The following is a 17,483-nucleotide window of genomic DNA, read 5'->3' on the forward strand; positions in this document are numbered from 1 at the left end:
ATAACGGTACTAACACCTCCTTATCCTTGCTGGAAATACCTCGCCTGATGCACCCTAAAACCGCATTTGCTTTTTTAACGGCCATATCGCATTGGCGGCTCATAGACATCCCGCTATCAACCAATACCCCAAGGTCCTTCTCCTCCTCCGTTGCTTCCAACTGATGCATCCCCAATGTATATCTAAAGTACCAGGAGCCTCATAGGGAATAGGTTTGATCAGCCAACTCATAGAATAATTGAGCAGTAGGAACCGTATGCTATATAGGAAGTGAGCAGTGAGAGCTGCATGGTGGAGCTGTAATTAATCCACTTGCTGCAGACAACTATGCAGATATCTCATTTATACACACCAAAGAAGCAGGAACTAGAACTCTGGTTCCCCCCACAGTAAAACCACAAGCCTTGAGAAGAACTGCCATAACTATTAGCAGGAGGAGATCCCTCAGTCTTGTCAACCTCACAACCTAGCAACCTCATAACACACATGCTGCAGTAGGACAAGGTGGTTTGAAGTGCCTATCTACCAGACAATTCTTGTTTCCTCTAAAAGCATGAAATAACAGAACTGCCATTTCTGGTCTATTAACCACTAATTCTGCTCTGCATATGGTCTGTTCTCCAGTTATGCAATTTTTTGGTGTGAAACTTGTTACAAACCTGAAATTCTGGCCAGGTTTTTCCAAAAGGTTTGCTGGCGTATGTCAGGTGGCAAACTTCTCTTTCTTATGGTTTCAGATGGGGGGGTTGTGATTACAGCTCAAAATCTGTTTCAAACTCAGTTTTATTTTGAATTAACAATTCTAAGCATAGTTTGCAAACTTGCTTGGGCCAACACTAAAACCAAAGAGTTTTGCATAATTCCCTGAAACTCAGAAGTGCCACATTTCACACAGTTATAATGGCATCTGTCCCTCAATAGCATCGTTTCCTCTTAAATCTGTCAATCTGTGCCTGTCTGTCATTCAGTCAGCAACAAAGGCCATTCAGACAATGCACTGATCTTGATGTAAGAAATCTTTGGGGGAAATGGGGCTGACTAAACCTCTATTGTATTTGATTGCAATAACTTGATTTCTTTATGCATTTACATTTCAACATGTCAGCTACTCACATACAAGTATTTAACCCTCTAAAATGTTTCCCCACTTTTCTGCTATCAAGTCCTATGGCAGGTAGGGTGTCAAAAATTTCTCAATTTAGCACATTAGTTCTATTTTTCTTTTACAGAAATGTACTTTTAAAAAAATAGCTGCATAAACCAGAAAAGCTGTGGGGAAAATGTTTTTGCAGGACCAACTTTGCCAAAAAGTACTTTAAGAATTAGCATTTACTATGCTCTGAAATGGAATAGTTAAGTGGTAGATTTTGTCCAGAAACTGAAATTGAACTGGAAGCATTGAAATAAAACTACAGTGCTAAGCGAAAATGGTGGTAGATCTGTCAACCATTTTAACACCATTGTCCAACCATGAGAAAATTCATGTAATTATGGCAAGTTTTTAGTTTAACCTAGTATTTAATATCCCACTGACACTAAGCAAAGTTACCAGTAAAAACAGCTTGCTAAAAGTAAAGTCATTTTATGCCCTTCTGATCTTTTCCTCACCTGGAGCTCAGCCTCCCATAACTAAGAATTGTGAGCTATTATTAGGCAGTTTTGTTCTGTCCAGCAACATTAAGTTTTAGTCATTTTTTAAATGTATTTTTCCACAAATAGATTTTTTAAATTCAGCAACAAACTCCCCAAAGATCCATGTAGCTCCTTTATAGTGCTTTTCATTCATAGATCTCAAAGCACTTTACAGAGGGAGGCAATAGCTTTTTCTCCATCTTACGGATGGGGAAACTGAGGCACAGAGCGATATAAATCTGTCCATGGTCCCCCAACAAGCCAAGAACACAGGTTTCCCAAGGGCTAACTTAGCGTTCTGTCCACTAGCCGACACTGCCTTCCCATCTACATTGAAAACATACTAAATGCAGCACCAAGAGGGGGTTGATTGCACAGATTTTAGAACATAACATTGGATAGTTTTAATGTGAGTTAACAACAACTACACCATTGTTTGAATTTTCTGTTTATCCTTCCACATTTGGCTTTTCTTTAGTACCCATTACCTTCTTGTCTGTGCACTTCCTTGGGGTGCCTCCAATCTTTGCCAGAATCCCAGCTCAGGCCCCAGCTGCAGCTCTGCTCTGCCCCCAGCTCAGGCCCCAGCCCAGCTCAGGTCCCAGCTGCAGCTCTGCTCCACCCACTGCTCTGCCCCCAGCCCAGCTCAGGTCCCAGCTGCAGCTCTGATCCAGCCTCTGTTCTGCCCCAGACTACCTCTGCCCTCATTCCCTCTTTTCCCCCAGGCCAGCTCTGCCTCTAGCCCCAGCTCCTCCCTCATCACCAGTTCTGCTCCAATGCCACCTTCAGCCCAAGCTCCTCTGCTGAGCCAACTGTGCAGTAATGGAGTGGGAGGGATGCGGACAGATTCCGTTACTGGTAGGGTGGGGGGCATGACAAGAAAAGTTCGGGTACCACTGGTTCAGACTGTAAGCTCTTCGGGTAAAGATTATATCTTACTCTGTCTGTGCAGTGTGTAAGGCAGTGAGCCCTGGAGTGCTAGCAATACACAAATCAGCATGAAGTGTTACTTCTTCTTTAATGAAGTATTTTATTAGATGACCAGGATTTTATTAATGGAGGGTGGGAATGGGAACTACAGGTTCAGAGGACAAGTTATTTTTTACTCTAGTTGATGTAGGTTAGTCTTTCTCCTCCATTTAGTAGGAAGGCTTAAAAGTAATCCATGATTACTTTAAAATGGGCAAAAAATTGTCCCTCTCCTAAAACCATCTTAAAAGAACAGGTAGGCAGGAGCAGAATATGAAATTAATTAATTCTCATGTGAGGCAAAACACACATATATCCTCTACTCCTTCAGCTCAATGGGGTGCCACCTTAATGACTTAGGGTATGTAACATTATGAAAGTAGGTCGATTTTATAGAAGTCAATAGTTAGAAAGCGATTTTTTACAGCTGATTGTGTATGGGTCCACTAAGTGCGTTAAGTCGGTGGAGTGTGTCTTCAATACCGTGGCTAGCATCAACTCACTGAACGGTGCCCTGTGGGTAGCTATCCCACAGTCCCCACAGTCTCCGCTGCCCATTGGAATTCTGGGTATAGCTCCCAATGCCTGATGGGGCAAAAACATTGTCACTGGTGGTTTCGGGAATGTGTCGTCAGTCTCCCTTCCTTCTTCCCTCCATGAAAGCAACCGCAAGCAATCATTTTGCACCTTTTTTCTTGGATTACCTGTGCAGACACCATAGCACGGCAAGCATGGAGCTCGCTAGGCTCAGCGCTGCTGTTGTGAGCATTGTAAACACCTCGCACATTATCCTGCAGTATGTACAGAGTCTAGCTAAGAACCGCCAGCACGAGGAGATTATGTGGAGGACATGGACACAGACCTTCCTGAAACCATGGGATGTGACAATTGGGACATCATGGTGGCAGTGGGGTTGGTTGATACAGTGGAATGCTGATTCTGGGTCAGGCAAACAAGCACAGGCTGGTGGGACCACATAGTGTTGCAGATATGGGATGATTTCGAGTGGCTGTGAAACTTTCGCATGCATAAGGTCACTTTCCTGGAACTTTGTGAATTGTTTTCCCCCACACTGAAGTGTAGGAATACCAAGATGAGAGCTGCCCTGACCGTTAAGAAGCGAGTGGTGGTAGAGCCCAGTGGAAACTTGCAAAGCCTGACTGCTACTAGTTAGTTGGGAATCAATTTGGAGTGGTCAAATCTACTGTGGGTGCTGCTGTGATCCAAGTAGCCAGTGCAATCACTGACCTTCTGCTAACAAGGGTAGTGACTCTGGGATATGTTAAGGTCATAGTGGATGGCTTTGATGCAATTGGGGTTCCCTAACTTAGGTGTGGCGATAGATGGAACACATATCCCTATCTTGGCACTGGACCACCTTGCCAACCAGTATATCAGTGTTTCTCAAACTGGGGTCACCACTTGTGTACGGAAAGCCCCTGGCAGGCTGGGCCGGTTTGTTTACCTGCCTCGTCCGCAGGTCCAGCAGATTGCAGCTCTCACTGGCCATGGTTCGCTGCTCCAGGGCAATGGGAGCTGCTGGAAGTGGTGCAGGCCGAGGGACATACTGCCCGCTGCTTCCAGCAGCTCCCATTGGCCTGCAGCGGTGAACTGCGGCCAGTGAGAGCTGCAATCGGCCGGACCTGTGGACAGGGCAGGTAAACAAACAAACTGGCCCAGCCCACCAGGGTCTTTCCCTACACAAACGGCGACCCAAGTTTGAGAAACACTGCAGTATATAAACTGCAAGGGGTACTTCTCAATGGTGCTGCAAGCATTGGTGGATCACAAGGCACGTTTCACTGACATCAGTGTGGGGTGGCCGGGAAAGGTGCATGATGCTCACATCTTTAGGAACTCCAGGCTCTTTGAGCATCTGCAAGAAGGGACTTACATCCCAGACCAGAAAATTACCATTGGGGATGTTGAAATGCCAATAATTATCCTTGGGGACCCAGCCTACCCTTGCACTATACACAGGCAGCCTGGACAGTAGTAAGGAGCAGTTCAACTATAGGCTGAGCAAGTGCAGAATGGTGGTAGAATGTGTCTTTGGATGTTTAAAAGCACGCTGGCACTGTTTGCTGACTAGGTTAGACCTCAGTGCAACAATTCCCATTGTTATTGCTGCGTGCTCCATAATATCTGTGAGAGTAAGGGGGAGACGTTTATGGCGGAGTGGGAGGTTGAGGCAAATAGCCTGGTGGCTGATTTTGAGCAGCCAGACACTAGGTCAATTAGAAAAGCACAGCCAGGTGCGCTGCACATCAAAGAGGCTTTGAAAACCAGTTTCATGACTGGCAAGGCTTTGGTGTGACAGTTGTGTGTGTTTCTCCTTGATGCAACCCTCCCCCTTTGCTGATTTTAATTCCCTGTAAGCGAATCCCCTCCCCCCTTCGATTACATCTGGCAAAGGAAATAAGTCACTATTGTTTTGAAACCATGCATTTTTTATTTATTAATTTTAAAAAGTGAGATAACTGACAAGGTAGCCTGAGTGAGATGGGGGAGGAGTGGAGGAGGGAAGGACAAGGCCACATTGCTTATTGTAGCCACACTCCAAATCAAAACTGTTTGAATAACAGCCTTCTGTTGCTTGGGCCAGTCTCTGGAGTGGGGTGGGTGTCTAGGGCCTCCCCCTGTGTAAGAAGGCTATGGAACTTGAGGAGGAGGGTAGATGATTATGCAGTAGATACAGCACAGTAGTCTGTGCGCTTGTTGCCTGTCCTGCAGCTCCACCAGCTTCCTGAGCATGTCTGTTTGCTCCCCCATTAGCCTCAGCATCACCTCCTGTCTTCTGCTCACTTAATGCTTTCCTGGCCTCTATCAGTGACTGCTTCAAGGGGTGGGAGGGCTAGCTCTGTGGTTTGAGCATTGGCCTGCTAAACCCAGCATTGTGAGTTCAATCCTTAAGAAGATCACTTAGGGATCTGGAACAAAAAATCAGTACTTGATCACCTAGTGAAAGAAGGAGTCTGGACTCAATGACCTTTCAGAGTCCCTTCCAATTCTGAGATAGATATCTCTTCATATATTTTTCAGCTGTGCCCTATCAGTGTGGGAGGACTGCATGAGCTCAGAAAACATGTCATTGTGAGTGCATTTTTTTCCCCTCTAATCTGTGATAATGTCAGGGATGGAGATGATAGGGGGAGCATAGAAATATTTGCACCTGCGGGGGGATAAAACAGGAGAGTAAAATTTAAGATGATAAATTTCTGAGAACAAAAGGGAGACTCTTTCACAGTGAATCAAGCAATTCACAGCAGACAGCACATGTGCTTTAGGTACAAGGTCGCATTTTGCCTTTTATATTGAGCACCTGCTGGTATGATGACATATCACACATGGATGGGCAACAGAATTTGGTTTCCAGGCAGCCATGGTAAGCCAAAGGGTACGCAGATTTGGCTTCTTCCAACTTCATAACATGTGGGAATGGTTCCAAACTGCAGCGCCCTCCTTTCCCGTAGCAAGCAACGGCAATTGGGTTTGCCATTTAAAAGGAGGGATTGCAGTTTTGGGGTGGATGTGCAGCACTCCCCTCCCCCTACCCCACCACATGGCTATTCTCTGGGATGATCCCTTCACCCCTCCCTCCACTGTGTGGCTATTCTCAGGGATGATCCCTTTTAGTCAAGCGCAAACAGCCTAGCACGAACAGGGTCCTTTTACTGTTCCCTTATAAAAACTCCCATATTTCAACCAGGTGACCATGAATGATATCACTCTCCTGAGGCTAACACAGAAAGATATAGACTGAAGGTTGCTTGAATGCGACCAAAACCCAGGACCATTCGCTGCCATGCTTTGTGCTGCAATGATTCCAGACTATTTGCTACTGACTTAACATGTTAAAGTGTCCTACTGTGGAGGATGAAATAAGGCAGCCTTCGCTAGAAACCTTCTGCAAAGGCTTTCAGAGTACCTCCAGGAGAGCTTCATGGAGACGTCCCAGGAGGATTCCCGCTCCATCCACAGACACATTAACAGACTTTCCAGTAGCTGTACTGGCCGCGAATGCATCCCAATTCTTCAGGGAAAATCAAACATTAAAAGCAATTGCTTTTAAACCCTGTAGTGTAGTTACAAATGTGCATTCACCAGAGCTGCCTTCTCCAGCTTCAGGGTGTGAGAACAATACGCACTGGGAGGGTATTGGTTCCAGGGTCATGAAAAACTCCTGGCTGCCTGGGGGAACGGATTCTCCACTTGCCTGCTGTGCATTCTCCTCCTCCTCCTCCTTCTCATCCACAAAATCATCCCCCTGTTGTGTGAGACTCCTCCCTTGCAGGTGTCTGCAGACAGTGGGGGGGGGTAGTGGTAGGGTCCCCCCTAGAATGCCATGCAGCTGACCATAGAAGTGGCATGTATGGGGCTCTGACTTGCAGCGACCATTTGCCTCCTTTGTCTTTTGGTAGGCTTGCCTGAGCTTCTTTAACTTTCATGTGGTACTGCTGTGTGTCCCTGTTGCAGACTCTCTCCACCATGCCATGAGCTATTTTGGCATATATATTAGCATTTCTTCTTTTTGATCAGAGTTTGGCCTGCACAGATTCTTCTCCCCATACAGCAATCAGATCCAGTGTCTCCCATTCACTCCATGCTGGAGCTCGTTTGCGATTTTGGGACTGCATGGTCACCTGTGCTTCTGAGCTCACCACGCTGACCAAACAGGAAATGAAATTCAAAATTTCCTGGAGCTTTTCCTGTGTACCTGGCTACTGCATTGGAGTTGAAAGTGCTGTACAGGGCAGTCATATTGGAGCACTCTGGGATAGCTCCTGGAGGCCAAGTCTGTCGAATTGCATCTGCACTACCCCAAATTCGACCCAGCAAGGTCGATTTTAGCGCTACCCTCCTTGCCAGGGAGGAGTACAGCAGTCGATTTTAGGAGCCCTTTAGGTCATTGGAACGGCGTTGCTTGTGTAGATGCATTGCTTATAAAATCGACCTAATGCGGCTACATTTGATCTAACCTCGTAGTGTAGACCAGGGCTTATTCAATGCATTATATTTTGCCTCAGTATTGCAGGACATATGGGATGCTTCGCACTTCACTGCAAATTTCCTGGCTTTGATTTTTTTCTGACACAACCTTAACAGTCTTTTAATGCCATTTTTTTCACCATGCGATGTTAATAAAATTTCTCATCTTAAAATTCCATACTTTCAGGCTCCTGTAACTGGCATAGAAAAAAATGTAATTTTGGGAAAATATTTACACTTCATTATTTTTAATTACTGAGTAATCATCTGGCCCTTTAATATCTGTCAGGTTGATGAGGTTGAAGCAGTCATTGATGGAAAAGAACTCCCACTTGCTAAAAGTGGGGCATATGTTGAGCTCACCTCAGAGTTCTTTTTCAAATGTTCTCAACACTGGACACATGAAGAACTTGTTCCTCCCTCATGCATCTTTTGCTGGTCATGTGTTCCCCAAGCCAGGTGCTTTTTCCCTAGCAGAATTTCTAGAGCACATGAAGGAGGAATTGGCACACAATGAGCTGAACTCATCAATAAGTTACAGCTCCTTAATGTGGGCTATACTGCCATAAATGAACCATACAGCTACTATAATGACTTCCTGAATAATTCCCCTGACAGGGAAGAAGTCTTTGGCAGATGCAGGGCCAGTGTAACTGGCTCTATACCACCATTGCAGGAGTGCCCAGTGCAAGAGGCATGTGGTGGGAGGTGTAGGGCATGGCTATGGAATGTCTATGTCCTGACTATTTCTGGCTCATTAACAAGCCCATAGGAAACGTGGCAGCTGGATTGCAATGTAGGACATCCTCTGAAACTACTTTAACATGCATCACGGGGCACTGGGACAAGACCCAGAATGCCCCACACCCACACCCCCTTCCCACAACCCAATGTGCCAGAATGGGAAGAGGTGCTCTGTGGGATAGCTATGGGACAGCTGCCCATAATGCACCACTCCCAATGCCGCTGCAGGTGCCGCAAATGTGACCATGACAGTGTGCTGGCAGCTGTCAGTGTGCACAGACTGCAGCGCTTTCCCTACTCAGCTGTACAAAGGCAGGTTTAACTCACAGCACTGTACATCTGCAAGTGTAGCCAAACCCTAACTTGGCAAGCTCCAGGAAAAAGGGAGGCAAAAAACCCTTTTCCTTATTTACACCAGCACAAGTGAAATTAGAGAATCAGGCCCAGTGTATATGTTATTCTTTCAGTAAACCTACTTGCAAGGTACACAGTTTTCAAGCAGTGTACATTTGCTAGGAACAAATTCTATGGAGAACTGTTAGAAAAAAAAGTGAATTAAAACAATTTGCATCTAAGAGATAAAAATTGGTCTTAAATCCCTAAGAATTTCACAATTGCTTTTAAAAGTTCTATGCTTCCACAGACTATGTATCTGATACATCACTAACCATTAACAGGCTGTTAAATTAAATATGACATTTTACGAGTTACATTGGCTAAGAAGTTGTATTATAAAAAGTATAGGAAAACTTCATAAGTCAGCCTATATAACAACAAGATAGCTGCTCTTTTATTTTCTTGCAGGTATCTCCTTTGCCCACATGGATAATAAACATAAAGAAGCAATCTGCTGTGTACTCATGAATACATATGACTTACAAAAACATAAAAAAACCCTTTAATGTTACCATTGAGTATTAATAAAACACTCTTTAGTGGATATTGCTGTTTGTATACATTATACTGTAGCTGGTGCTGGGTTTTTGTCGTGTTTAATTTTGTTATCAGTAACTGATTGTGTCAAAGAAGATGCTTGAAAATGTACAACTATTGATAGTCTGATCTTTTGGGTCTTTGATTTGCAATAAGTTATTCTCAAACAGAAAACTAGCCAGTTATTATCTTTTCTTGGCTTTGCAAAAAGTAAAACCCAAAGAAACTCAAAGCGATTGGATGATGTTGCAGCCAGTTTTTCAATGAGCAGCAATCAGGAAACTGTTTTACATCATAGCTAGAGATGAGGCAGCAGAGAGGAAGAGAAAGTAGCTGGAGGTCAGCAAGTACATTACTTTTGTTTTAATATTTAGGATTTGCCTATGCTCCCAGTGTAACACAGGGACTACAGTTGTGGTCCTTCATCAGCTATAAAAACACAGGCTTCTAATGCTTGACCTAAAGGAGTGCGGCTTTAGGTATGGGCAGTATTAGGTTCCATATTCTCTCTGTGAGCCAATCACTTGAGGGTAACAATCATATACCTGAATCCTTTCATTACAATGAGAGCTGGATAAGGAAGGAAATATATGCAGATATTTAAACCCAATTCTCTCCCTCTCTCATTCAGACTGAAAAAGTTTAAAGCTAAAGTGAGTCTCTGATGATTCAATGTGAAAATTACAAATCAAACACCCAGAGGTATTGTTTAGCACTATAAATTATAAACAATTGTATTACTGTTACAAAGCTTCAGGACACCACTCATGCCAACTGATGTGACGAGGAGACAAAAATATCTGGTGAAACAGTGAAATCTGTGCACAGATATTTTGCAATTGGAAAAAAGAGGCTAAATTCTTCAAATAAATTCTTTTTATGAATTGTGCCTTCAGCTTGAATGTTCATCCATGGATGTCAAAGTAGTCGGGACAGCATTGGGTTTCAAAAAACCTTAGGTGACAATAAACATTTTATTATCAGAGTCCTTAGATATTTAATACTTTTAGATGAAATTATGAGACAATAACACCAACAAACAGACAATAAGAATAATGAGTAATATCTCTCCTGTGCTCTATCCTCTTTGTGTCACGCTCATGAGATACACACAATCTTGCCCCATCTCCTCTACCAGGGATTCCCTCAGTTGGAGGTGGGAAGGGCAGGGCAGGAGAGGGTAGAATCTCTAGTAAGTATTCAGCTGATATAGCTGAATCCTCCCCCACCCCTCCCTTCCAACTCTTTCACAAGAGGTAGTCAAGGGCAGAAGGGGATGTGACTGGAATCCCCTGAGCTCCAACCATCCTGAGGCTGGCTGATGGTTCCATTGAGACCACTGCCATTTGGCAGTTTAGAGGAGCTCCTAAAATACTCTAACAGATGCAAGGGTTAGGACCTTCCTCTTTGTGACGCCCAGCAGAAACAGTACAGAAGAGAATCTCGCCCTGTATAAACATTTTGACAAATTGAAACGATACATCGTTCTGAATCTGTTTTCCCTTCTATTATTTCCTCTTCAACTATTTCACAATTTACTGAGAAACAGACTGGTAAATGTAATTCAGTTAGCTACCTTTGAAGATACCTTACAGTTTCATGTTAACTCAATAACCAGGCAACCAGTCATTACCTAGAGAGTAAAATAACAGTCTCACTGCTTTTGGCAGATATATAAAAAATGTGTGCGCAACTACCCAAAGAGATAATTCAGCTAATCATTCATCAGACTGCCCTCAGTTGTAGCTTTCCTTTGCACATGAACATAGCTGAAGCTGTGTGCAGCTGAAGCAAAATACATTCCATATGAGAAAACAGATGACTTTAAAGCAGTGCCTCTCAACCTTTCCAGACTACTGTAACTCTTTCAGGAATCTGATTTGTCCTGTATACCCCAAGTTTCACTTCACTTAAAAACTACTTGATTACAAAATCAGACATAAAAATACTAACGTGCCATAGCACACTATTACTGAAAATGTGCTTACTTTCTCATTTTTACCGTATAATTATAAAATAAATCAATTGGAATATAAGTATTGTACCTACATTTCAGCGTATAGTATATAGAGCAGTATAAACAAGTCATCGTCTGTATGAAATTTTAGTTTGTTCTGACTTTGCTAGTGCTGTTTATGTAGCTTGTTGTAAAACTAGGCAAATATCAAGATGAGTGATGTATCACCTGGAAGACCTTTGCATACCCTCAGGGATACCTAAACCTCTGGTTGAGAACCACTGCTTTAAAGTGTTGACTTCCATCTAAATATTTTGCTTCTGAATACTTACAGAATAATATGATGAGGAGGATATGTATGATAAACACTTACAGTATTTTTGGAATAGATATTTCTGGTTAATGGAACTAGACAAAGGAAATATTAGTTCATGAGTATCTGTACAATGTAACACCATACTCCACAAACAGAGCTATAGGATACATGCACAGTATCCCAAACCATGAAAGGACCTACATCTATGTACAGGTATGGCAGACAATTCCCCCTGGCTACCCACTGAGAAATGTCCCTTACTACTAGGTGTTTATCATAACAATGTTGAATCATCCATGTCCTCTCTATGAAAATTAAGGTCAGTAAACATTTTACACTCCTTTTGTGGCTTCACTACTCATTGTTGAGAGAACACTCGGATTCTCATGGGAGCTGATGGAGTTTATTTGCAACAAAGATGGTCTGTAGAGGGGAGGCATGGCCTCCCTCAGAGGCAGACATGGAGGGACTGCCACAGCACGCCACCTGGTGGGTGGGTGGAACCAGGTAGCCATCGGCCCACCTGCCATAAGCAGAAGGGCCAGACAGGAAGGGGAAGTATAAAACCCAGACTCCGCAGCTCAGCTGGGAGGGAGATGCTGAAGGGGACAGACATATCCACTGGCTGCTCAAGCCTGAAACTGACCCCAGCCATTCTGAGGTCACACCAAGTGGTTGGAGCTGCTGGTTGACCATGATGCCGCTAACTGCCACTGGCCATTTACTCTGGGGACACATCGGACACCCATTGCACTGAGGTATCCTACAGGGGGAACTTAATATAATATGAGAATGTCCATACTGGGTCAGACCAAAGGTCCATCCAGCCCAGTATCCTGTCACCGACAGTGGCCAATGCCACGTGTCCCAGAGTGAATGAACCTAACAGGTAATGATCAAGTGATCTCTCTCCTGCCATCCATCTCTACCATCCTGGTTAATAGCCATTAATGGACTTAACCTACATGAATTTATCTAGTTCTCTTTTAAACCCTGTTATAGTCCTAGCCTTCACAGCCTCCTCAGGCAAGGAGTTCTACAGGTTGACTATGCACTGTGTGAAGATGAACTTCCTTTTATTTGTTTTAAACCTACTGCCCATTAATTTCATTTGGTGGCCCCTGGTTCTTATATTATGGGAACAAGTAAATAACTTTTCCTTATTCACTTTCTCCATACCACTCATTCTTTTATAAACCACTATCATAGTAAGAAGTAGTCCAGGGGAGCCAAATAACTGTCTGGCTGTAGTGCCACCCGAAACATAGTCAGCGTCTTGTGGCTGGAATCCCCACTGACCCAGTGGTGGAACATTTTGCCATTGATAGGGTCCTGGGCTGGAACATGGTGGAGTTGGGTGAGCCTGTCACCCCACCCCACAGTGGCAGTTCTCCCCTTCCTTAGTCCAAGAAGCTGGCTCTTGTTGCTCACCCCTGCCTGAGCTCCTAGACTGCTTTGGGCTTATAAACTGCTACCACTCTTCCTTGACTACAGGACAGAGCTCTAATTGTTTGCCGCCCTGCTCTGCTTGAGAGCCTGGGCATATTGACTACTACAGCTCAGCTATGACTGCAGACCAGAGCCCTAAATGATTACTCCCGTGCCCTGCTTGGGGCCAAAGCGTGGGGGCAGAATGGGGGCACCCTGGTGGAACAGGGGCAACCCAGGGAAGGGACAGAAAGGGGAGGGGCCATGGTTGGGCCACAAGTGGAAGGGGCGGAATGGGACCAGGACTGCAGGCAGAAGCTTTGAGGAGGGGCTCCTCACTTGCTTTGGCCCAGGGCCCCAAAAACCTTAATCCATCTCTGCAGATGTGGAGGAATGGCCACGCCAGTTTACATGGTCATAGGGACTAATATCCATATTTTGTGCTGACTTAATCATGAATACTTGCCATTCTAATTCTTTTGCATAGAGCTACTGAGGTAAAATCCAAAATGTTTCTGTTTGTTGGTGAACCCTGGTAGTTGTGGCTGGTGCCTCATACCTGCAGCGATGGCCCTAACATCTACATCTACAGAAATCTACATCAGGAACTTATGTGAGGATTATTTCCCCAGGTGCATACACTGAATATGCTGAACTCTGGTACCAGACTTATACTGTTGGAGAACCCACATTATGTTCCAGTCAAACAAGGTGTGCTGCTGAAAGCTGCCTAGGGAATGCTGCTGTTGCCTTGTAGCAAGGGGGTGGACTTCATGTGAGAGAAACATTATATAAAATTTGCATATTCTCTGCAGATGTTAAAATACCCTCTAAGGGAGGAAGAGTGATGAACAATTAGGCCCTAGGTTTAAGAGCTAGCAGAGAAGAAACAGGATGTGGTGACTCAGGTAAGATTTTTCACTCAAGAAATGTTTAACCATTTCTTACATTCATTTTTTCCAGTGAATAACACTTTCTTGTACAATAAAAATGGTGCATTAAAATTGGAATGAAGTCATGTTACATAAGAGGCCTGATGCCAGAAATTAAAAGATATTTTTCCCCAGGAGCAACATGTGATTCCCTGGGAAACTTACTTGGGTCTTGGGTGTGTGTGTATATATATATATATATATATGTATATATATATATGAAGCTTTGCAATTGCCTCTGGGTTTGACACTTGATTAGACTGCTGATGATTTGTCTCACTGTCAGCAGTCACTGTCTTATCTTCTTGGACACTGGCAGCTTTGGCATCCATAAATTTGTCTCTGGGCTAGACTGGCTTATTATATCTCTGCAATACTATTTTCTTTTTGACTTGGAATCAGAGGAGTGAATGGGTACTTGAATTTGGACTAAGAGATCTCAGGGTTGAAAGTCAAAAGAAAAAGCAACTGGGCTAGAGAAGGATTTAGAGTAAAAACTAGACTTTTTTTCTTGTTAAATTAAAGACAGTTTATGTGAACCTAAAAACCACTTTGATTTTATTCATGCACTGTGATAGGATTGGAACTAAAGATCCTGTGGGACATCAGGTAACTAATAACTAATGATAAATAACAATGGCAATTATTATTTAGGATCTATTATCAATCCAAATTACTCTCAAGCCATCTAATACAGTGTGGAATGCTTTGTATTTTTCCAGAGACAAATGACCAGGGATTCACTAAGATGCCTGGGTTTCATCTTTTGTGTAAATTTTTAACAATGACCTCAGTTGTGCAAAGCAGAATCTGTATGAAATCCACTAAGAACTTCACTACTGCTGTTGTTTTTACCTATATGGAACTCCGATACTATAGTGATGATCACTAATACCAAATCCATAGACAGACAGTTAGTCTTCCTTAAACTTTGCACCTGTAAGTTTTCCACTGAGAAGCTGATGAGTTCTCTTGTGAATGTGATGATGTGAAACTAAACAAGGAAGTAAAGAAGCTGCATAATCTACATCTATTTTGAGGAAGATTATGCCATTCTAAGGCTAGATATGAACCTTCAGCACCCCTCCAACTGACATTCTGCTCACTTCTCTCCTATAGCAACTAGCATTCTCAGCACTCCAGTTGTTGACGTATGGCCAGGAGCAAGACAGATCCCTGGCCCTGCTTATGCGCAGTTCCCCTCTTTTCCCCTTAAAGTTCTGTGGTCCCCATAGATGTAAAGTTGGAACAGTCCATTCTCTTGCCTGGGTGCTGGAACTCTGATTTTTGCCATGCCTTTGCATTGGCTCCTTATGCTATTCCCTGAGTGCATATTACCATATTAACCACACAGAATGTGGCTGTTTATTAAAAAAATTTAGTAATGAATTTTCAAAAATGTTTGTAAATCATTTTTCCACTATTTGTCCAGTTCTGGTACTTACTACCTGTTAAGCACTGGCAATGTGCCTTTTCGAAGCTGGTTATAGACTACAACAAATAGGGAATGTGTGCTGGAATGGGATGAAAATTCTCTTCTTTCTCATAGGTTAGTTCTCTTGCATATATGCCTGAAGATGACTCTACCTCTGTTCCCAAACAGAAGTTCTGTCTATTTTTTATTCATGAGACTACCTGAATTGCGAAACAGTGGAAATCAAGAAGGTCTTGAGGGGACATGGTTAGATTTCAGAAATCTCACTGTTGGCAAGTGTTGAAGAACTGTTTTATAGGCTCAGGGCCACATTCCGATGGAGCTGCATTGATTAGCACCAGCTAAGAATCTGATTCTGAAATCATTGATACATGCAGTGCTACTGTAACACTGACAGACCTCAGCTGTCGGGAAGGATTGAACCTGGGATCTCTGGAGCTTAGTGCATGAGCCTCTACCGCAGGAGCTAAAAGCTATATGGCTGTTAGATAAAGCTGTAGAGCAGACTCATTAATCTCCTTCTCTTTCTAAGTGATCTTAAAGGTGCCGCTAGAGGTGGGACAGAACATCACACCTAGGAAGAGTGTGGATTACACTACAAAATAGACTTTTCCTGTCATTGTACTTGTAACATTACTAAAATCCTGCTACATATATATTGGGAATCTCTATGATATTTCTTGCAGACTCTTTTCAATGAGGAAGATGTTGAAAAATAAAAGTACAAAAACTGGACTTGAAAACAAACTGGACAGCCCAGAGGATGGTGCATATTTAAAGCAGAGCATCTTATTCTATTTCAATGAAGGTTATAGGTGAAAATGGACATCAATATCCATGAACTTTGGAGCAATTCAGATCTGGATTCATAACTAGATTCACACTTAACAGTTCAGGGACCTCTCTAGTTATACTAGATAACAGCTGATCTACTTCCATTGAAGTTAATGAACAACACGCTCAAATCCCGCCTCCCCCCATGGGAACAGGATAAGAGGTTATTGTTTTATGTAAAGTCTGGGCACCTCTTACTGGAGGCCTGGTTACTGTTATAATGATACCATGGTACTTAAAAGATCTTGATATCCACAATTTGGGGCATTATGAACATATCACTATGTACTCCAGTGCTCTACAACAGATATTCAGTTTTTACAGCTAGTATACGAGTTATCTAAACTGCTAAAAAATATTATGAATAACAGAAGTTTTGTGAGCTCTGACAAGGTTTCCATGGCTACCTAATCCGCTTTGCCAGTATGGAACAAGTCTTTCGTTTTTTCTGCTGGGTTTTTCCATAAACAGCATTTATTTTGCATGAGGCTGTGAACAAACAGAGATCAAGAAACATCTTTAAAAGCCAAGACAATAAATACTAAATAGCTGTGGGCATGGTATCTAAATGAAGGTAATGTTAAACTGGAGGGTCTCTGATTCTTTTTTCACAATCAAACAGAATATATGTGATACCTACCCTCAGACTGCAAGGGACTTGGGTGAAATCCACTATGCTTCATTCTTGGCTGAGCTGACAAGATCTGAAATTCCAGCAATCAGGATTGCAAATGATGAAATGGAAGGGTACATTCTCATCATTAGGTGGAGGTGTCCTCAGGAAAGCTGTCAGTGTTAAAATATTGTTTTTGGAACTTGCAATTTATGTGTGCATTCATTCCTAGCTACTTCCTTCTTTTGCACTAATTGGCATGTTTGAAAAGTCTGCACCCACCCCCTCCAGCCGCTGATTTACACATCAAATGCAAAGAAGGTAGGTCTGAATCTTTCTCACCCAACTGTACAAAAGAAAGCAGCAATACTGAAAAAAATACGGGGATGTTGCTATTACATGTGATGAGTATCAGAGGGGTAGCTGTGTTAGTCTGCATCTGTAAAGACAGCAAAGAATCCTATTGCACCTTATAGACTAACAGACATTTTGTAGCATGAGCTTTTGTGGGTGAATACCCACTTCGTCAGATGAATGTAGTGGAAATTTACAGGGGCAGGTATATATATGCAAGCAAGCTAGAGATAATGAGGTTAGTTCAATCAAGGAAGATGAGGCCCTGTTCTAGCAGTTGAGGTGTGAAAACCAAGGGAGGAGAAACTGGTTCTGTAGTTGGCAAGCCATTCAGAGACTTTGTTTAA

This window comes from Chelonoidis abingdonii, chromosome 3, assembly GCF_003597395.2.
Source record: "Chelonoidis abingdonii isolate Lonesome George chromosome 3, CheloAbing_2.0, whole genome shotgun sequence".
In the NCBI taxonomy this organism is placed as follows: domain Eukaryota; kingdom Metazoa; phylum Chordata; order Testudines; family Testudinidae; genus Chelonoidis; species Chelonoidis abingdonii.